Source organism: Pseudophryne corroboree, chromosome 8 (assembly GCF_028390025.1).
Source record: "Pseudophryne corroboree isolate aPseCor3 chromosome 8, aPseCor3.hap2, whole genome shotgun sequence".
Classification (NCBI taxonomy): Eukaryota; Metazoa; Chordata; class Amphibia; order Anura; family Myobatrachidae; genus Pseudophryne; species Pseudophryne corroboree.
The window spans coordinates 456,606,399-456,625,008 of NC_086451.1; the positions used below are offsets into that span (position 1 = coordinate 456,606,399).

Genomic DNA, 18,610 nt, shown 5'->3' on the forward strand with positions numbered 1-18,610 from the left:
TCATGGAGTGTTCACCTACTTCATCACTCCCTGGTGGTCTAGTGGTTAGGATTCGGCGCTCTCACGGCCGCGGCCTGGGTTCGATTCCCGGTCAGGGAAAGGGAGGTCTTCTGACTGTTTTTGACGAAAACACAGATTTATCAAACGTAAAAAAATCTTACACTTCAGAGCATCATTTCTCATATGAAATCGTCTTTAAGTAGACTTGAGAAGCTGTGAGTGGTCAAAACAGATCATGGAAATTGATAACAAAGGGTGAGATGTCTTTCTAAATGAATTTTTGCTACTAAAAGACTTGTGCTCTTGTAGAAAAGAGAATTTTGTCAGAACTATTCAGGCCATGTTTGATATCTGAATCATCAATGTCTTCTTTCGCACCAGTACAATTTATAATGGAGCCAGGAACTCTCAACATCTAGCTCCTCAAAATCATCTTTTTTTGGTGCCAGTACTATACATCAAGGAGGCAAAACTGCTGTGTGGTAAACTTGAAAATTGCTATACATGACCAATCTTCCTCTCCTTTCTTGTAAAACTGATTCCTAGTAGCCCTTTTCCTCATATTCCATTGCACTTCATTCAGAGAACTTCCTTTTCTATCATGGAGTGTTCACCTACTTCATCACTCCCTGGTGGTCTAGTGGTTAGGATTCGGCGCTCTCACCGCCGCGGCCCGGGTTCGATTCCCGGTCAGGGAAAGGGATGTCTTCTGACTGTTTTTGACGAAAACACAGATTTATCAAACGTAAAAAAATCTTACACTTCAGAGCATCATTTCTCATATGAAATCGTCTTTAAGTAGACTTGAGAAGCTGTGAGTGGTCAAAACAGATCATGGAAATTGATAACAAAGGGTGAGATGTCTTTCTAAATGAATTTTTGCTACTAAAAGACTTGTGCTCTTGTAGAAAAGAGAATTTTGTCAGAACTATTCAGGCCATATCTGAATCATCAATGTCTTCTTTCGCACCAGTACAATTTATAATGGAGCCAGGAACTCTCAACATCTAGCTCCTCAAAATCATCTTTTTTTGGTGCCAGTACTATACATCAAGGAGGCAAAACTGCTGTGTGGTAAACTTGAAAATTGCTATACATGACCAATCTTCCTCTCCTTTCTTGTAAAACTGATTCCTAGTAGCCCTTTTCCTCATATTCCATTGCACTTCATTCAGAGAACTTCCTTTTCTATCATGGAGTGTTCACCTACTTCATCACTCCCTGGTGGTCTAGTGGTTAGGATTCGGCGCTCTCACCGCCGCGGCCCGGGTTCGATTCCCGGTCAGGGAAAGGGAGGTCTTCTGACTGTTTTTGACGAAAACACAGATTTATCAAACGTAAAAAAATCTTACACTTCAGAGCATCATTTCTCATATGAAATCGTCTTTAAGTAGACTTGAGAAGCTGTGAGTGGTCAAAACAGATCATGGAAATTGATAACAAAGGGTGAGATGTCTTTCTAAATGAATTTTTGCTACTAAAAGACTTGTGCTCTTGTAGAAAAGAGAATTTTGTCAGAACTATTCAGGCCATGTTTGATATCTGAATCATCAATGTATTCTTTCGCACCAGTACAATTTATAATGGAGCCAGGAACTCTCAACATCTAGCTCCTCAAAATCATCTTTTTTTGGTGCCAGTACTATACATCAAGGAGGCAAAACTGCTGTGTGGTAAACTTGAAAATTGCTATACATGACCAATCTTCCTCTCCTTTCTTGTAAAACTGATTCCTAGTAGCCCTTTTCCTCATATTCCATTGCACTTCATTCAGAGAACTTCCTTTTCTATCATGGAGTGTTCACCTACTTCATCACTCCCTGGTGGTCTAGTGGTTAGGATTCGGCGCTCTCACCGCCGCGGCCCGGGTTCGATTCCCGGTCAGGGAAAGGGAGGTCTTCTGACTGTTTTTGACGAAAACACAGATTTATCAAACGTAAAAAAATCTTACACTTCAGAGCATCATTTCTCATATGAAATCGTCTTTAAGTAGACTTGAGAAGCTGTGAGTGGTCAAAACAGATCATGGAAATTGATAACAAAGGGTGAGATGTCTTTCTAAATGAATTTTTGCTACTAAAAGACTTGTGCTCTTGTAGAAAAGAGAATTTTGTCAGAACTATTCAGGCCATGTTTGATATCTGAATCATCAATGTCTTCTTTCGCACCAGTACAATTTATAATGGAGCCAGGAACTCTCAACATCTAGCTCCTCAAAATCATCTTTTTTTGGTGCCAGTACTATACATCAAGGAGGCAAAACTGCTGTGTGGTAAACTTGAAAATTGCTATACATGACCAATCTTCCTCTCCTTTCTTGTAAAACTGATTCCTAGTAGCCCTTTTCCTCATATTCCATTGCACTTCATTCAGAGAACTTCCTTTTCTATCATGGAGTGTTCACCTACTTCATCACTCCCTGGTGGTCTAGTGGTTAGGATTCGGCGCTCTCACCGCCGCGGCCCGGGTTCGATTCCCGGTCAGGGAAAGGGATGTCTTCTGACTGTTTTTGACGAAAACACAGATTTATCAAACGTAAAAAAATCTTACACTTCAGAGCATCATTTCTCATATGAAATCGTCTTTAAGTAGACTTGAGAAGCTGTGAGTGGTCAAAACAGATCATGGAAATTGATAACAAAGGGTGAGATGTCTTTCTAAATGAATTTTTGCTACTAAAAGACTTGTGCTCTTGTAGAAAAGAGAATTTTGTCAGAACTATTCAGGCCATATCTGAATCATCAATGTCTTCTTTCGCACCAGTACAATTTATAATGGAGCCAGGAACTCTCAACATCTAGCTCCTCAAAATCATCTTTTTTTGGTGCCAGTACTATACATCAAGGAGGCAAAACTGCTGTGTGGTAAACTTGAAAATTGCTATACATGACCAATCTTCCTCTCCTTTCTTGTAAAACTGATTCCTAGTAGCCCTTTTCCTCATATTCCATTGCACTTCATTCAGAGAACTTCCTTTTCTATCATGGAGTGTTCACCTACTTCATCACTCCCTGGTGGTCTAGTGGTTAGGATTCGGCGCTCTCACCGCCGCGGCCCGGGTTCGATTCCCGGTCAGGGAAAGGGAGGTCTTCTGACTGTTTTTGACGAAAACACAGATTTATCAAACGTAAAAAAATCTTACACTTCAGAGCATCATTTCTCATATGAAATCGTCTTTAAGTAGACTTGAGAAGCTGTGAGTGGTCAAAACAGATCATGGAAATTGATAACAAAGGGTGAGATGTCTTTCTAAATGAATTTTTGCTACTAAAAGACTTGTGCTCTTGTAGAAAAGAGAATTTTGTCAGAACTATTCAGGCCATGTTTGATATCTGAATCATCAATGTATTCTTTCGCACCAGTACAATTTATAATGGAGCCAGGAACTCTCAACATCTAGCTCCTCAAAATCATCTTTTTTTGGTGCCAGTACTATACATCAAGGAGGCAAAACTGCTGTGTGGTAAACTTGAAAATTGCTATACATGACCAATCTTCCTCTCCTTTCTTGTAAAACTGATTCCTAGTAGCCCTTTTCCTCATATTCCATTGCACTTCATTCAGAGAACTTCCTTTTCTATCATGGAGTGTTCACCTACTTCATCACTCCCTGGTGGTCTAGTGGTTAGGATTCGGCGCTCTCACCGCCGCGGTCCGGGTTCGATTCCCGGTCAGGGAAAGGGAGGTCTTCTGACTGTTTTTGACTAAAACACAGATTTATCAAACGTAAAAAAATCTTACACTTCAGAGCATCATTTCTCATATGAAATCGTCTTTAAGTAGACTTGAGAAGCTGTGAGTGGTCAAAACAGATCATGGAGATTGATAACAAAGGGTGAGATGTCTTTCTAAATGAATTTTTGCTACTAAAAGACTTGTGCTCTTGTAGAAAAGAGAATTTTGTCAGAACTATTCAGGCCATGTTTGATATCTGAATCATCAATGTCTTCTTTCGCACCAGTACAATTTATAATGGAGCCAGGAACTCTCAACATCTAGCTCCTCAAAATCATCTTTTTTTGGTGCCAGTACTATACATCAAGGAGGCAAAACTGCTGTGTGGTAAACTTGAAAATTGCTATACATGACCAATCTTCCTCTCCTTTCTTGTAAAACTGATTCCTAGTAGCCCTTTTCCTCATATTCCATTGCACTTCATTCAGAGAACTTCCTTTTCTATCATGGAGTGTTCACCTACTTCATTACTCCCTGGTGGTCTAGTGGTTAGGATTCGGCGCTCTCACCGCCGCGGCCCGGGTTCGATTCCCGGTCAGGGAAAGGGAGGTCTTCTGACCGTTTTTGACGAAAACACAGATTTATCAAACGTAAAAAAATCTTACACTTCAGAGCATCATTTCTCATATGAAATCGTCTTTAAGTAGACTTGAGAAGCTGTGAGTGGTCAAAACAGATCATGGAAATTGATAACAAAGGGTGAGATGTCTTTCTAAATGAATTTTTGCTACTAAAAGACTTGTGCTCTTGTAGAAAAGAGAATTTTGTCAGAACTATTCAGGCCATGTTTGATATCTGAATCATCAATGTCTTCTTTCGCACCAGTACAATTTATAATGGAGCCAGGAACTCTCAACATCTAGCTCCTCAAAATCATCTTTTTTTGGTGCCAGTACTATACATCAAGGAGGCAAAACTGCTGTGTGGTAAACTTGAAAATTGCTATACATGACCAATCTTCCTCTCCTTTCTTGTAAAACTGATTCCTAGTAGCCCTTTTCCTCATATTCCATTGCACTTCATTCAGAGAACTTCCTTTTCTATCATGGAGTGTTCACCTACTTCATCACTCCCTGGTGGTCTAGTGGTTAGGATTCGGCGCTCTCACCGCCGCGGCCCGGGTTCGATTCCCGGTCAGGGAAAGGGAGGTCCCTGGTGGTCTAGTGGTTAGGATTCGGCGCTCTCACCGCCGCGGCCCGGGTTCGATTCCCGGTCAGGGAAAGGGAGGTCTTCTGACTGTTTTTGACGAAAACACAGATTTATCAAACGTAAAAAAATCTTACACTTCAGAGCATCATTTCTCATATGAAATCGTCTTTAAGTAGACTTGAGAAGCTGTGAGTGGTCAAAACAGATCATGGAAATTGATAACAAAGGGTGAGATGTCTTTCTAAATGAATTTTTGCTACTAAAAGACTTGTGCTCTTGTAGAAAAGAGAATTTTGTCAGAACTATTCAGGCCATGTTTGATATCTGAATCATCAATGTCTTCTTTCGCACCAGTACAATTTATAATGGAGCCAGGAACTCTCAACATCTAGCTCCTCAAAATCATCTTTTTTTGGTGCCAGTACTATACATCAAGGAGGCAAAACTGCTGTGTGGTAAACTTGAAAATTGCTATACATGACCAATCTTCCTCTCCTTTCTTGTAAAACTGATTCCTAGTAGCCCTTTTCCTCATATTCCATTGCACTTCATTCAGAGAACTTCCTTTTCTATCATGGAGTGTTCACCTACTTCATCACTCCCTGGTGGTCTAGTGGTTAGGATTCGGCGCTCTCACCGCCGCGGCCTGGGTTCGATTCCCGGTCAGGGAAAGGGAGGTCTTCTGACTGTTTTTGACGAAAACACAGATTTATCAAACGTAAAAAAATCTTACACTTCAGAGCATCATTTCTCATATGAAATCGTCTTTAAGTAGACTTCATCACTCCCTGGTGGTCTAGTGGTTAGGATTCGGCGCTCTCACCGCCGCGGCCCGGGTTCGATTCCCGGTCAGGGAAAGGGATGTCTTCTGACTGTTTTTGACGAAAACACAGATTTATCAAACGTAAAAAAATCTTACACTTCAGAGCATCATTTCTCATATGAAATCGTCTTTAAGTAGACTTGAGAAGCTGTGAGTGGTCAAAACAGATCATGGAAATTGATAACAAAGGGTGAGATGTCTTTCTAAATGAATTTTTGCTACTAAAAGACTTGTGCTCTTGTAGAAAAGAGAATTTTGTCAGAACTATTCAGGCCATATCTGAATCATCAATGTCTTCTTTCGCACCAGTACAATTTATAATGGAGCCAGGAACTCTCAACATCTAGCTCCTCAAAATCATCTTTTTTTGGTGCCAGTACTATACATCAAGGAGGCAAAACTGCTGTGTGGTAAACTTGAAAATTGCTATACATGACCAATCTTCCTCTCCTTTCTTGTAAAACTGATTCCTAGTAGCCCTTTTCCTCATATTCCATTGCACTTCATTCAGAGAACTTCCTTTTCTATCATGGAGTGTTCACCTACTTCATCACTCCCTGGTGGTCTAGTGGTTAGGATTCGGCGCTCTCACCGCCGCGGCCCGGGTTCGATTCCCGGTCAGGGAAAGGGAGGTCTTCTGACTGTTTTTGACGAAAACACAGATTTATCAAACGTAAAAAAATCTTACACTTCAGAGCATCATTTCTCATATGAAATCGTCTTTAAGTAGACTTGAGAAGCTGTGAGTGGTCAAAACAGATCATGGAAATTGATAACAAAGGGTGAGATGTCTTTCTAAATGAATTTTTGCTACTAAAAGACTTGTGCTCTTGTAGAAAAGAGAATTTTGTCAGAACTATTCAGGCCATGTTTGATATCTGAATCATCAATGTATTCTTTCGCACCAGTACAATTTATAATGGAGCCAGGAACTCTCAACATCTAGCTCCTCAAAATCATCTTTTTTTGGTGCCAGTACTATACATCAAGGAGGCAAAACTGCTGTGTGGTAAACTTGAAAATTGCTATACATGACCAATCTTCCTCTCCTTTCTTGTAAAACTGATTCCTAGTAGCCCTTTTCCTCGTATTCCATTGCACTTCATTCAGAGAACTTCCTTTTCTATCATGGAGTGTTCACCTACTTCATCACTCCCTGGTGGTCTAGTGGTTAGGATTCGGCGCTCTCACCGCCGCGGCCCGGTTTCAATTCCCAGTCAGGGAAAGGGAGGTCTTCTGACTGTTTTTGACGAAAACACAGATTTATCAAACGTGAAAAAATCTTACACTTCAGAGCATCATTTCTCATATGAAATCGTCTTTAAGTAGACTTGAGAAGCTGTGAGTGGTCAAAACAGATCATGGAGATTGATAACAAAGGGTGAGATGTCTTTCTAAATGAATTTTTGCTACTAAAAGACTTGTGCTCTTGTAGAAAAGAGAATTTTGTCAGAACTATTCAGGCCATGTTTGATATCTGAATCATCAATGTCTTCTTTCGCACCAGTACAATTTATAATGGAGCCAGGAACTCTCAACATCTAGCTCCTCAAAATCATCTTTTTTTGGTGCCAGTACTATACATCAAGGAGGCAAAACTGCTGTGTGGTAAACTTGAAAATTGCTATACATGACCAATCTTCCTCTCCTTTCTTGTAAAACTGATTCCTAGTAGCCCTTTTCCTCATATTCCATTGCACTTCATTCAGAGAACTTCCTTTTCTATCATGGAGTGTTCACCTACTTCATTACTCCCTGGTGGTCTAGTGGTTAGGATTCGGCGCTCTCACCGCCGCGGCCCGGGTTCGATTCCCGGTCAGGGAAAGGGAGGTCTTCTGACTGTTTTTGACGAAAACACAGATTTATCAAACGTAAAAAAATCTTACACTTCAGAGCATCATTTCTCATATGAAATCGTCTTTAAGTAGACTTGAGAAGCTGTGAGTGGTCAAAACAGATCATGGAAATTGATAACAAAGGGTGAGATGTCTTTCTAAATGAATTTTTGCTACTAAAAGACTTGTGCTCTTGTAGAAAAGAGAATTTTGTCAGAACTATTCAGGCCATGTTTGATATCTGAATCATCAATGTCTTCTTTCGCACCAGTACAATTTATAATGGAGCCAGGAACTCTCAACATCTAGCTCCTCAAAATCATCTTTTTTTGGTGCCAGTACTATACATCAAGGAGGCAAAACTGCTGTGTGGTAAACTTGAAAATTGCTATACATGACCAATCTTCCTCTCCTTTCTTGTAAAACTGATTCCTAGTAGCCCTTTTCCTCATATTCCATTGCACTTCATTCAGAGAACTTCCTTTTCTATCATGGAGTGTTCACCTACTTCATCACTCCCTGGTGGTCTAGTGGTTAGGATTCGGCGCTCTCACCGCCGCGGCCCGGGTTCGGTTCCCGGTCAGGGAAAGGGAGGTCTTCTGACTGTTTTTGACGAAAACACAGATTTATCAAACGTAAAAAAATCTTACACTTCAGAGCATCATTTCTCATATGAAATCGTCTTTAAGTAGACTTGAGAAGCTGTGAGTGGTCAAAACAGATCATGGAAATTGATAACAAAGGGTGAGATGTCTTTCTAAATGAATTTTTGCTACTAAAAGACTTGTGCTCTTGTAGAAAAGAGAATTTTGTCAGAACTATTCAGGCCATGTTTGATATCTGAATCATCAATGTCTTCTTTCGCACCAGTACAATTTATAATGGAGCCAGGAACTCTCAACATCTAGCTCCTCAAAATCATCTTTTTTTGGTGCCAGTACTATACATCAAGGAGGCAAAACTGCTGTGTGGTAAACTTGAAAATTGCTATACATGACCAATCTTCCTCTCCTTTCTTGTAAAACTGATTCCTAGTAGCCCTTTTCCTCATATTCCATTGCACTTCATTCAGAGAACTTCCTTTTCTATCATGGAGTGTTCACCTACTTCATTACTCCCTGGTGGTCTAGTGGTTAGGATTCGGCGCTCTCACCGCCGCGGCCCGGGTTCGATTCCCGGTCAGGGAAAGGGAGGTCTTCTGACTGTTTTTGACGAAAACACAGATTTATCAAACGTAAAAAAATCTTACACTTCAGAGCATCATTTCTCATATGAAATCGTCTTTAAGTAGACTTGAGAAGCTGTGAGTGGTCAAAACAGATCATGGAAATTGATAACAAAGGGTGAGATGTCTTTCTAAATGAATTTTTGCTACTAAAAGACTTGTGCTCTTGTAGAAAAGAGAATTTTGTCAGAACTATTCAGGCCATGTTTGATATCTGAATCATCAATGTCTTCTTTCGCACCAGTACAATTTATAATGGAGCCAGGAACTCTCAACATCTAGCTCCTCAAAATCATCTTTTTTTGGTGCCAGTACTATACATCAAGGAGGCAAAACTGCTGTGTGGTAAACTTGAAAATTGCTATACATGACCAATCTTCCTCTCCTTTCTTGTAAAACTGATTCCTAGTAGCCCTTTTCCTCATATTCCATTGCACTTCATTCAGAGAACTTCCTTTTCTATCATGGAGTGTTCACCTACTTCATTACTCCCTGGTGGTCTAGTGGTTAGGATTCGGCGCTCTCACCGCCGCGGCCCGGGTTCGATTCCCAGTCAGGGAAAGGGAGGTCTTCTGACTGTTTTTGACGAAAACACAGATTTATCAAACGTAAAAAAATCTTACACTTCAGAGCATCATTTCTCATATGAAATCGTCTTTAAGTAGACTTGAGAAGCTGTGAGTGGTCAAAACAGATCATGGAAATTGATAACAAAGGGTGAGATGTCTTTCTAAATGAATTTTTGCTACTAAAAGACTTGTGCTCTTGTAGAAAAGAGAATTTTGTCAGAACTATTCAGGCCATGTTTGATATCTGAATCATCAATGTCTTCTTTCGCACCAGTACAATTTATAATGGAGCCAGGAACTCTCAACATCTAGCTCCTCAAAATCATCTTTTTTTGGTGCCAGTACTATACATCAAGGAGGCAAAACTGCTGTGTGGTAAACTTGAAAATTGCTATACATGACCAATCTTCCTCTCCTTTCTTGTAAAACTGATTCCTAGTAGCCCTTTTCCTCATATTCCATTGCACTTCATTCAGAGAACTTCCTTTTCTATCATGGAGTGTTCACCTACTTCATCACTCCCTGCTGGTCTAGTGGTTAGGATTCGGCGCTCTCACCGCCGCGGCCCGGGTTCGATTCCCGGTCAGGGAAAGGGAGGTCTTCTGACTGTTTTTGACGAAAACACAGATTTATCAAACGTAAAAAAATCTTACACTTCAGAGCATCATTTCTCATATGAAATCGTCTTTAAGTAGACTTGAGAAGCTGTGAGTGGTCAAAACAGATCATGGAGATTGATAACAAAGGGTGAGATGTCTTTCTAAATGAATTTTTGCTACTAAAAGACTTGTGCTCTTGTAGAAAAGAGAATTTTGTCAGAACTATTCAGGCCATGTTTGATATCTGAATCATCAATGTCTTCTTTCGCACCAGTACAATTTATAATGGAGCCAGGAACTCTCAACATCTAGCTCCTCAAAATCATCTTTTTTTGGTGCCAGTACTATACATCAAGGAGGCAAAACTGCTGTGTGGTAAACTTGAAAATTGCTATACATGACCAATCTTCCTCTCCTTTCTTGTAAAACTGATTCCTAGTAGCCCTTTTCCTCATATTCCATTGCACTTCATTCAGAGAACTTCCTTTTCTATCATGGAGTGTTCACCTACTTCATTACTCCCTGGTGGTCTAGTGGTTAGGATTCGGCGCTCTCACCGCCGCGGCCCGGGTTCGATTCCCGGTCAGGGAAAGGGAGGTCTTCTGACTGTTTTTGACGAAAACACAGATTTATCAAACGTAAAAAAATCTTACACTTCAGAGCATCATTTCTCATATGAAATCGTCTTTAAGTAGACTTGAGAAGCTGTGAGTGGTCAAAACAGATCATGGAAATTGATAACAAAGGGTGAGATGTCTTTCTAAATGAATTTTTGCTACTAAAAGACTTGTGCTCTTGTAGAAAAGAGAATTTTGTCAGAACTATTCAGGCCATGTTTGATATCTGAATCATCAATGTCTTCTTTCGCACCAGTACAATTTATAATGGAGCCAGGAACTCTCAACATCTAGCTCCTCAAAATCATCTTTTTTTGGTGCCAGTACTATACATCAAGGAGGCAAAACTGCTGTGTGGTAAACTTGAAAATTGCTATACATGACCAATCTTCCTCTCCTTTCTTGTAAAACTGATTCCTAGTAGCCCTTTTCCTCATATTCCATTGCACTTCATTCAGAGAACTTCCTTTTCTATCATGGAGTGTTCACCTACTTCATCACTCCCTGGTGGTCTAGTGGTTAGGATTCGGCGCTCTCACCGCCGCGGCCCGGGTTCGATTCCCGGTCAGGGAAAGGGAGGTCTTCTGACTGTTTTTGACGAAAACACAGATTTATCAAACGTAAAAAAATCTTACACTTCAGAGCATCATTTCTCATATGAAATCGTCTTTAAGTAGACTTGAGAAGCTGTGAGTGGTCAAAACAGATCATGGAAATTGATAACAAAGGGTGAGATGTCTTTCTAAATGAATTTTTGCTACTAAAAGACTTGTGCTCTTGTAGAAAAGAGAATTTTGTCAGAACTATTCAGGCCATGTTTGATATCTGAATCATCAATGTCTTCTTTCGCACCAGTACAATTTATAATGGAGCCAGGAACTCTCAACATCTAGCTCCTCAAAATCATCTTTTTTTGGTGCCAGTACTATACATCAAGGAGGCAAAACTGCTGTGTGGTAAACTTGAAAATTGCTATACATGACCAATCTTCCTCTCCTTTCTTGTAAAACTGATTCCTAGTAGCCCTTTTCCTCATATTCCATTGCACTTCATTCAGAGAACTTCCTTTTCTATCATGGAGTGTTCACCTACTTCATCACTCCCTGGTGGTCTAGTGGTTAGGATTCGGCGCTCTCACCGCCGCGGCCCGGGTTCGATTCCCGGTCAGGGAAAGGGATGTCTTCTGACTGTTTTTGACGAAAACACAGATTTATCAAACGTAAAAAAATCTTACACTTCAGAGCATCATTTCTCATATGAAATCGTCTTTAAGTAGACTTGAGAAGCTGTGAGTGGTCAAAACAGATCATGGAAATTGATAACAAAGGGTGAGATGTCTTTCTAAATGAATTTTTGCTACTAAAAGACTTGTGCTCTTGTAGAAAAGAGAATTTTGTCAGAACTATTCAGGCCATATCTGAATCATCAATGTCTTCTTTCGCACCAGTACAATTTATAATGGAGCCAGGAACTCTCAACATCTAGCTCCTCAAAATCATCTTTTTTTGGTGCCAGTACTATACATCAAGGAGGCAAAACTGCTGTGTGGTAAACTTGAAAATTGCTATACATGACCAATCTTCCTCTCCTTTCTTGTAAAACTGATTCCTAGTAGCCCTTTTCCTCATATTCCATTGCACTTCATTCAGAGAACTTCCTTTTCTATCATGGAGTGTTCACCTACTTCATCACTCCCTGGTGGTCTAGTGGTTAGGATTCGGCGCTCTCACCGCCGCGGCCCGGGTTCGATTCCCGGTCAGGGAAAGGGAGGTCTTCTGACTGTTTTTGACGAAAACACAGATTTATCAAACGTAAAAAAATCTTACACTTCAGAGCATCATTTCTCATATGAAATCGTCTTTAAGTAGACTTGAGAAGCTGTGAGTGGTCAAAACAGATCATGGAAATTGATAACAAAGGGTGAGATGTCTTTCTAAATGAATTTTTGCTACTAAAAGACTTGTGCTCTTGTAGAAAAGAGAATTTTGTCAGAACTATTCAGGCCATGTTTGATATCTGAATCATCAATGTATTCTTTCGCACCAGTACAATTTATAATGGAGCCAGGAACTCTCAACATCTAGCTCCTCAAAATCATCTTTTTTTGGTGCCAGTACTATACATCAAGGAGGCAAAACTGCTGTGTGGTAAACTTGAAAATTGCTATACATGACCAATCTTCCTCTCCTTTCTTGTAAAACTGATTCCTAGTAGCCCTTTTCCTCGTATTCCATTGCACTTCATTCAGAGAACTTCCTTTTCTATCATGGAGTGTTCACCTACTTCATCACTCCCTGGTGGTCTAGTGGTTAGGATTCGGCGCTCTCACCGCCGCGGCCCGGTTTCAATTCCCAGTCAGGGAAAGGGAGATCTTCTGACTGTTTTTGACGAAAACACAGATTTATCAAACGTGAAAAAATCTTACACTTCAGAGCATCATTTCTCATATGAAATCGTCTTTAAGTAGACTTGAGAAGCTGTGAGTGGTCAAAACAGATCATGGAAATTGATAACAAAGGGTGAGATGTCTTTCTAAATGAATTTTTGCTACTAAAAGACTTGTGCTCTTGTAGAAAAGAGAATTTTGTCAGAACTATTCAGGCCATGTTTGATATCTGAATCATCAATGTCTTCTTTCGCACCAGTACAATTTATAATGGAGCCAGGAACTCTCAACATCTAGCTCCTCAAAATCATCTTTTTTTGGTGCCAGTACTATACATCAAGGAGGCAAAACTGCTGTGTGGTAAACTTGAAAATTGCTATACATGACCAATCTTCCTCTCCTTTCTTGTAAAACTGATTCCTAGTAGCCCTTTTCCTCATATTCCATTGCACTTCATTCAGAGAACTTCCTTTTCTATCATGGAGTGTTCACCTACTTCATCACTCCCTGGTGGTCTAGTGGTTAGGATTCGGCGCTCTCACCGCCGCGGTCCGGGTTCGATTCCCGGTCAGGGAAAGGGAGGTCTTCTGACTGTTTTTGACTAAAACACAGATTTATCAAACGTAAAAAAATCTTACACTTCAGAGCATCATTTCTCATATGAAATCGTCTTTAAGTAGACTTGAGAAGCTGTGAGTGGTCAAAACAGATCATGGAAATTGATAACAAAGTGTGAGATGTCTTTCTAAATGAATTTTTGCTACTAAAAGACTTGTGCTCTTGTAGAAAAGAGAATTTTGTCAGAACTATTCAGGCCATGTTTGATATCTGAATCATCAATGTCTTCTTTCGCACCAGTACAATTTATAATGGAGCCAGGAACTCTCAACATCTAGCTTCTCAAAATCATCTTTTTTTGGTGCCAGTACTATACATCAAGGAGGCAAAACTGCTGTGTGGTAAACTTGAAAATAGCTATACATGACCAATCTTCCTCTCCTTTCTTGTAAAACTGATTCCTAGTAGCCCTTTTCCTCATATTCCATTGCACTTCATTCAGAGAACTTCCTTTTCTATCATGGAGTGTTCACCTACTTCATCACTCCCTGGTGGTCTAGTGGTTAGGATTCGGCGCTCTCACCGCCGCGGTTCGGGTTCGATTCCCGGTCAGGGAAAGGGAGGTCTTCTGACTGTTTTTGACGAAAACACAGATTTATCAAACGTAAAAAAATATTACACTTCAGAGCATCATTTCTCATATGAAATCGTCTTTAAGTAGACTTGAGAAGCTGTGAGTGGTCAAAACAGATCATGGAAATTGATAACAAAGGGAGAGATGTCTTTCTAAATGAATTTTTGCTACTAAAAGACTTGTGCTCTTGTAGAAAAGAGAATTTTGTCAGAACTATTCAGGCCATGTTTGATATCTGAATCATCAATGTCTTCTTTCGCACCAGTACAATTTATAATGGAGCCAGGAACTCTCAACATCTAGCTCCTCAAAATCATCTTTTTTTGGTGCCAGTACTATACATCAAGGAGGCAAAACTGCTGTGTGGTAAACTTGAAAATAGCTATACATGACCAATCTTCCTCTCCTTTCTTGTAAAACTGATTCCTAGTAGCCCTTTTCCTCATATTCCATTGCACTTCATTCAGAGAACTTCCTTTTCTATCATGGAGTGTTCACCTACTTCATCACTCCCTGGTGGTCTAGTGGTTAGGATTCGGCGCTCTCACCGCCGCGGTCAGGGTTCGATTCCCGGTTAGGGAAAGGGAGGTCTTCTGACTGTTTTTGACGAAAACACAGATTTATCAAACGTAAAAAAATCTTACACTTCAGAGCATCATTTCTCATATGAAATCGTCTTTAAGTAGACTTGAGAAGCTGTGAGTGGTCAAAACAGATCATGGAAATTGATAACAAAGGGAGAGATGTCTTTCTAAATGAATTTTTGCTACTAAAAGACTTGTGCTCTTGTAGAAAAGAGAATTTTGTCAGAACTACAGGTATTCAGGCCATGTTTGATATCTGAATCATCAATGTCTTCTTTCGCACCAGTACAATTTATAATGGAGCCAGGAACTCTCAACATCTAGCTCCTCAAAATCATCTTTTTTTGGTGCCAGTACTATACATCAAGGAGGCAAAACTGCTGTGTGGTAAACTTGAAAATTGCTATACATGACCAATCTTCCTCTCCTTTCTTGTAAAACTGATTCCTAGTAGCCCTTTTCCTCATATTCCATTGCACTTCATTCAGAGAACTTCCTTTTCTATCATGGAGTGTTCACCTACTCCATCACTCACTGGTGGTCTAGTGGTTAGGATTCGGCGCTCTCACCGCCGCGGCCCGGGTTCGATTCCCGGTCAGGGAAAGGGAGGTCTTCTGACTGTTTTTGACGAAAACACAGATTTATCAAACGTAAAAAAATCTTACACTTCAGAGCATCATTTCTCATATGAAATCGTCTTTAAGTAGACTTGAGAAGCTGTGAGTGGTCAAAACAGATCATGGAAATTGATAACAAAGGGTGAGATGTCTTTCTAAATGAATTTTTGCTACTAAAAGACTTGTGCTCTTGTAGAAAAGAGAATTTTGTCAGAACTATTCAGGCCATGTTTGATATCTGAATCATCAATGTATTCTTTCGCACCAGTACAATTTATAATGGAGCCAGGAACTCTCAACATCTAGCTCCTCAAAATCATCTTTTTTTGGTGCCAGTACTATACATCAAGGAGGCAAAACTGCTGTGTGGTAAACTTGAAAATTGCTATACATGACCAATCTTCCTCTCCTTTCTTGTAAAACTGATTCCTAGTAGCCCTTTTCCTCATATTCCATTGCACTTCATTCAGAGAACTTCCTTTTCTATCATGGAGTGTTCACCTACTTCATCACTCCCTGGTGGTCTAGTGGTTAGGATTCGGCGCTCTCACTGCCGCGGCCCGGGTTCGATTCCCGGTCAGGGAAAGGGAGGTCTTCTGACTGTTTTTGACGAAAACACAGATTTATCAAACGTAAAAAAATCTTACACTTCAGAGCATCATTTCTCATATGAAATTGTCTTTAAGTAGACTTGAGAAGCTGTGAGTGGTCAAAACAGATCATGGAAATTGATAACAAAGGGTGAGATGTCTTTCTAAATGAATTTTTTCTACTAAAAGACTTGTGCTCTTGTAGAAAAGAGAATTTTGTCAGAACTATTCAGGCCATGTTTGATATCTGAATCATCAATGTATTCTTTCGCACCAGTACAATTTATAATGGAGCCAGGAACTCTCAACATCTAGCTCCTCAAAATCATCTTTTTTTGGTGCCAGTACTATACATCAAGGAGGCAAAACTGCTGTGTGGTAAACTTGAAAATTGCTATACATGACCAATCTTCCTCTCCTTTCTTGTAAAACTGATTCCTAGTAGCCCTTTTCCTCGTATTCCATTGCACTTCATTCAGAGAACTTCCTTTTCTATCATGGAGTGTTCACCTACTTCATCACTCCCTGGTGGTCTAGTGGTTAGGATTCGGCGCTCTCACCGCCGCGGCCCGGGTTCGATTCCCGGTCAGGGAAAGGGAGGTCTTCTGACTGTTTTTGACGAAAACACAGATTTATCAAACGTAAAAAAATCTTACACTTCAGAGCATCATTTCTCATATGAAATCGTCTTTAAGTAGACTTGAGAAGCTGTGAGTGGTCAAAACAGATCATGGAAATTGATAACAAAGGGTGAGATGTCTTTCTAAATGAATTTTTGCTACTAAAAGACTTGTGCTCTTGTAGAAAAGAGAATTTTGTCAGAACTATTCAGGCCATGTTTGATATCTGAATCATCAATGTCTTCTTTCGCACCAGTACAATTTATAATGGAGCCAGGAACTCTCAACATCGAGCTCCTCACAATCATCTTTTTTTGGTGCCAGTACTATACATCAAGGAGGCAAAACTGCTGTGTGGTAAACTTGAAAATTGCTATACATGACCAATCTTCCTCTCCTTTCTTGTAAAACTGATTCCTAGTAGCCCTTTTCCTCATATTCCATTGCACTTCATTCAGAGAACTTCCTTTTCTATCATGGAGTGTTCACCTACTTCATCACTCCCTGGTGGTCTAGTGGTTAGGATTCGGCGCTCTCACCGCCGCGGCCAGGGTTCGATTCCCGGTCAGGGAAAGGGATGTCTTCTGAATGTTTTTGACGAAAACACAGATTTATCAAACGTAAAAAAATCTTACACTTCAGAGCATCATTTCTCATATGAAATCGTCTTTAAGTAGACTTGAGAAGCTGTGAGTGGTCAAAACAGATCATGGAAATTGATAACAAAGGGTGAGATGTCTTTCTAAATGAATTTTTGCTACTAAAAGACTTGTGCTCTTGTAGAAAAGAGAATTTTGTCAGAACTATTCAGGCCATGTTTGATATCTGAATCATCAATGTATTCTTTCGCACCAGTACAATTTATAATGGAGCCAGGAACTCTCAACATCTAGCTCCTCAAAATCATCTTTTTTTGGTGCCAGTACTATACATCAAGGAGGCAAAACTGCTGTGTGGTAAACTTGAAAATTGCTATACATGACCAATCTTCCTCTCCTTTCTTGTAAAACTGATTCCTAGTAGCCCTTTTCCTCATATTCCATTGCACTTCATTCAGAGAACTTCCTTTTCTATCATGGAGTGTTCACCTACTGTACTTCATCACTCCCTGGTGGTCTAGTGGTTAGGATTCGGCGCTCTCACTGCCGCGGCCCGGGTTCGATTCCCGGTCAGGGAAAGGGAGGTCTTCTGACTGTTTTTGACGAAAACACAGATTTATCAAACGTAAAAAAATCTTACACTTCAGAGCATCATTTCTCATATGAAATTGTCTTTAAGTAGACTTGAGAAGCTGTGAGTGGTCAAAACAGATCATGGAAATTGATAACAAAGGGTGAGATGTCTTTCTAAATGAATTTTTTCTACTAAAAGACTTGTGCTCTTGTAGAAAAGAGAATTTTGTCAGAACTATTCAGGCCATGTTTGATATCTGAATCATCAATGTCTTCTTTCGCACCAGTACAATTTATAATAGAGCCAGGAACTCTCAACATCTAGCTCCTCAAAATCATCTTTTTTTGGTGCCAGTACTATACATCAAGGAGGCAAAACTGCTGTGTGGTAAACTTGAAAATTGCTATACATGACCAATCTTCCTCTCCTTTCTTGTAAAACTGATTCCTAGTAGCCCTTTTCCTCATATTCCATTGCACTTCATTCAGAGAACTTCATTTTCTATCATGGAGTGGTCACCTACTTCATCACTCCCTGGTGGTTTAGTGGTTAGGATTCGGCGCTCTCACCGCCGCGGCCAGGGTTCGATTCCCGGTCAGGGAAAGGGAGGTCTTCTGACTGTTTTTGACGAAAACACAGATTCTTACACTTCAGAGCATCATTTCTCATATGAAATCGTCTTTAAGTAGACTTGAGAAGCTGTGAGTGGTCAAAACAGATCATGGAAATTGATAACAAAGGGTGAGATGTCTTTCTAAATGAATTTTTGCTACTAAAAGACTTGTGCTCTTGTAGAAAAGAGAATTTTGTCAGAACTATTCAGGCCATGTTTGATATCTGAATCATCAATGTCTTCTTTCGCACCAGTACAATTTATAATGGAGCCAGGAACTCTC

General features: G+C 40.1%; 33 non-coding genes across 33 annotated transcripts; all 33 read left to right on the forward strand.

Moving 5' to 3' along the window:
• Positions 1 to 27: 27 nt before the first annotated feature.
• TRNAE-CUC (transfer RNA glutamic acid (anticodon CUC)) lies at positions 28 to 99 on the forward strand. Its single transcript has one exon. It is a non-coding gene; the product is annotated as a tRNA-Glu (tRNA).
• A 527-nt stretch (positions 100 to 626) lies between these two features.
• Positions 627 to 698, forward strand: TRNAE-CUC (transfer RNA glutamic acid (anticodon CUC)). The gene has a single exon. It is a non-coding gene; the product is annotated as a tRNA-Glu (tRNA).
• A 520-nt stretch (positions 699 to 1,218) lies between these two features.
• TRNAE-CUC (transfer RNA glutamic acid (anticodon CUC)) lies at positions 1,219 to 1,290 on the forward strand. The gene has a single exon. It is a non-coding gene; the product is annotated as a tRNA-Glu (tRNA).
• Positions 1,291 to 1,817: 527 nt separating this feature from the next.
• TRNAE-CUC (transfer RNA glutamic acid (anticodon CUC)) lies at positions 1,818 to 1,889 on the forward strand. Its single transcript has one exon. It is a non-coding gene; the product is annotated as a tRNA-Glu (tRNA).
• Positions 1,890 to 2,416: 527 nt separating this feature from the next.
• TRNAE-CUC (transfer RNA glutamic acid (anticodon CUC)) lies at positions 2,417 to 2,488 on the forward strand. Its single transcript has one exon. It is a non-coding gene; the product is annotated as a tRNA-Glu (tRNA).
• A 520-nt stretch (positions 2,489 to 3,008) lies between these two features.
• Positions 3,009 to 3,080, forward strand: TRNAE-CUC (transfer RNA glutamic acid (anticodon CUC)). The gene has a single exon. It is a non-coding gene; the product is annotated as a tRNA-Glu (tRNA).
• A 527-nt stretch (positions 3,081 to 3,607) lies between these two features.
• Positions 3,608 to 3,679, forward strand: TRNAE-CUC (transfer RNA glutamic acid (anticodon CUC)). The gene has a single exon. It is a non-coding gene; the product is annotated as a tRNA-Glu (tRNA).
• Positions 3,680 to 4,206: 527 nt separating this feature from the next.
• Positions 4,207 to 4,278, forward strand: TRNAE-CUC (transfer RNA glutamic acid (anticodon CUC)). The gene has a single exon. It is a non-coding gene; the product is annotated as a tRNA-Glu (tRNA).
• Positions 4,279 to 4,805: 527 nt separating this feature from the next.
• TRNAE-CUC (transfer RNA glutamic acid (anticodon CUC)) lies at positions 4,806 to 4,877 on the forward strand. Its single transcript has one exon. It is a non-coding gene; the product is annotated as a tRNA-Glu (tRNA).
• A 7-nt stretch (positions 4,878 to 4,884) lies between these two features.
• On the forward strand, positions 4,885 to 4,956 carry TRNAE-CUC (transfer RNA glutamic acid (anticodon CUC)). The gene has a single exon. It is a non-coding gene; the product is annotated as a tRNA-Glu (tRNA).
• A 527-nt stretch (positions 4,957 to 5,483) lies between these two features.
• On the forward strand, positions 5,484 to 5,555 carry TRNAE-CUC (transfer RNA glutamic acid (anticodon CUC)). The gene has a single exon. It is a non-coding gene; the product is annotated as a tRNA-Glu (tRNA).
• Positions 5,556 to 5,669: 114 nt separating this feature from the next.
• Positions 5,670 to 5,741, forward strand: TRNAE-CUC (transfer RNA glutamic acid (anticodon CUC)). The gene has a single exon. It is a non-coding gene; the product is annotated as a tRNA-Glu (tRNA).
• Positions 5,742 to 6,261: 520 nt separating this feature from the next.
• TRNAE-CUC (transfer RNA glutamic acid (anticodon CUC)) lies at positions 6,262 to 6,333 on the forward strand. Its single transcript has one exon. It is a non-coding gene; the product is annotated as a tRNA-Glu (tRNA).
• Positions 6,334 to 6,860: 527 nt separating this feature from the next.
• On the forward strand, positions 6,861 to 6,932 carry TRNAE-CUC (transfer RNA glutamic acid (anticodon CUC)). The gene has a single exon. It is a non-coding gene; the product is annotated as a tRNA-Glu (tRNA).
• A 527-nt stretch (positions 6,933 to 7,459) lies between these two features.
• On the forward strand, positions 7,460 to 7,531 carry TRNAE-CUC (transfer RNA glutamic acid (anticodon CUC)). The gene has a single exon. It is a non-coding gene; the product is annotated as a tRNA-Glu (tRNA).
• Positions 7,532 to 8,058: 527 nt separating this feature from the next.
• TRNAE-CUC (transfer RNA glutamic acid (anticodon CUC)) lies at positions 8,059 to 8,130 on the forward strand. The gene has a single exon. It is a non-coding gene; the product is annotated as a tRNA-Glu (tRNA).
• A 527-nt stretch (positions 8,131 to 8,657) lies between these two features.
• On the forward strand, positions 8,658 to 8,729 carry TRNAE-CUC (transfer RNA glutamic acid (anticodon CUC)). The gene has a single exon. It is a non-coding gene; the product is annotated as a tRNA-Glu (tRNA).
• Positions 8,730 to 9,256: 527 nt separating this feature from the next.
• On the forward strand, positions 9,257 to 9,328 carry TRNAE-CUC (transfer RNA glutamic acid (anticodon CUC)). The gene has a single exon. It is a non-coding gene; the product is annotated as a tRNA-Glu (tRNA).
• Positions 9,329 to 9,855: 527 nt separating this feature from the next.
• Positions 9,856 to 9,927, forward strand: TRNAE-CUC (transfer RNA glutamic acid (anticodon CUC)). The gene has a single exon. It is a non-coding gene; the product is annotated as a tRNA-Glu (tRNA).
• Positions 9,928 to 10,454: 527 nt separating this feature from the next.
• On the forward strand, positions 10,455 to 10,526 carry TRNAE-CUC (transfer RNA glutamic acid (anticodon CUC)). Its single transcript has one exon. It is a non-coding gene; the product is annotated as a tRNA-Glu (tRNA).
• A 527-nt stretch (positions 10,527 to 11,053) lies between these two features.
• On the forward strand, positions 11,054 to 11,125 carry TRNAE-CUC (transfer RNA glutamic acid (anticodon CUC)). Its single transcript has one exon. It is a non-coding gene; the product is annotated as a tRNA-Glu (tRNA).
• A 527-nt stretch (positions 11,126 to 11,652) lies between these two features.
• On the forward strand, positions 11,653 to 11,724 carry TRNAE-CUC (transfer RNA glutamic acid (anticodon CUC)). Its single transcript has one exon. It is a non-coding gene; the product is annotated as a tRNA-Glu (tRNA).
• Positions 11,725 to 12,244: 520 nt separating this feature from the next.
• TRNAE-CUC (transfer RNA glutamic acid (anticodon CUC)) lies at positions 12,245 to 12,316 on the forward strand. The gene has a single exon. It is a non-coding gene; the product is annotated as a tRNA-Glu (tRNA).
• Positions 12,317 to 12,843: 527 nt separating this feature from the next.
• Positions 12,844 to 12,915, forward strand: TRNAE-CUC (transfer RNA glutamic acid (anticodon CUC)). Its single transcript has one exon. It is a non-coding gene; the product is annotated as a tRNA-Glu (tRNA).
• Positions 12,916 to 13,442: 527 nt separating this feature from the next.
• On the forward strand, positions 13,443 to 13,514 carry TRNAE-CUC (transfer RNA glutamic acid (anticodon CUC)). The gene has a single exon. It is a non-coding gene; the product is annotated as a tRNA-Glu (tRNA).
• A 527-nt stretch (positions 13,515 to 14,041) lies between these two features.
• TRNAE-CUC (transfer RNA glutamic acid (anticodon CUC)) lies at positions 14,042 to 14,113 on the forward strand. Its single transcript has one exon. It is a non-coding gene; the product is annotated as a tRNA-Glu (tRNA).
• Positions 14,114 to 14,640: 527 nt separating this feature from the next.
• On the forward strand, positions 14,641 to 14,712 carry TRNAE-CUC (transfer RNA glutamic acid (anticodon CUC)). Its single transcript has one exon. It is a non-coding gene; the product is annotated as a tRNA-Glu (tRNA).
• Positions 14,713 to 15,245: 533 nt separating this feature from the next.
• On the forward strand, positions 15,246 to 15,317 carry TRNAE-CUC (transfer RNA glutamic acid (anticodon CUC)). The gene has a single exon. It is a non-coding gene; the product is annotated as a tRNA-Glu (tRNA).
• Positions 15,318 to 15,844: 527 nt separating this feature from the next.
• TRNAE-CUC (transfer RNA glutamic acid (anticodon CUC)) lies at positions 15,845 to 15,916 on the forward strand. The gene has a single exon. It is a non-coding gene; the product is annotated as a tRNA-Glu (tRNA).
• Positions 15,917 to 16,443: 527 nt separating this feature from the next.
• On the forward strand, positions 16,444 to 16,515 carry TRNAE-CUC (transfer RNA glutamic acid (anticodon CUC)). The gene has a single exon. It is a non-coding gene; the product is annotated as a tRNA-Glu (tRNA).
• Positions 16,516 to 17,042: 527 nt separating this feature from the next.
• TRNAE-CUC (transfer RNA glutamic acid (anticodon CUC)) lies at positions 17,043 to 17,114 on the forward strand. Its single transcript has one exon. It is a non-coding gene; the product is annotated as a tRNA-Glu (tRNA).
• A 532-nt stretch (positions 17,115 to 17,646) lies between these two features.
• On the forward strand, positions 17,647 to 17,718 carry TRNAE-CUC (transfer RNA glutamic acid (anticodon CUC)). The gene has a single exon. It is a non-coding gene; the product is annotated as a tRNA-Glu (tRNA).
• A 527-nt stretch (positions 17,719 to 18,245) lies between these two features.
• Positions 18,246 to 18,317, forward strand: TRNAE-CUC (transfer RNA glutamic acid (anticodon CUC)). Its single transcript has one exon. It is a non-coding gene; the product is annotated as a tRNA-Glu (tRNA).
• Positions 18,318 to 18,610: the final 293 nt, after the last annotated feature.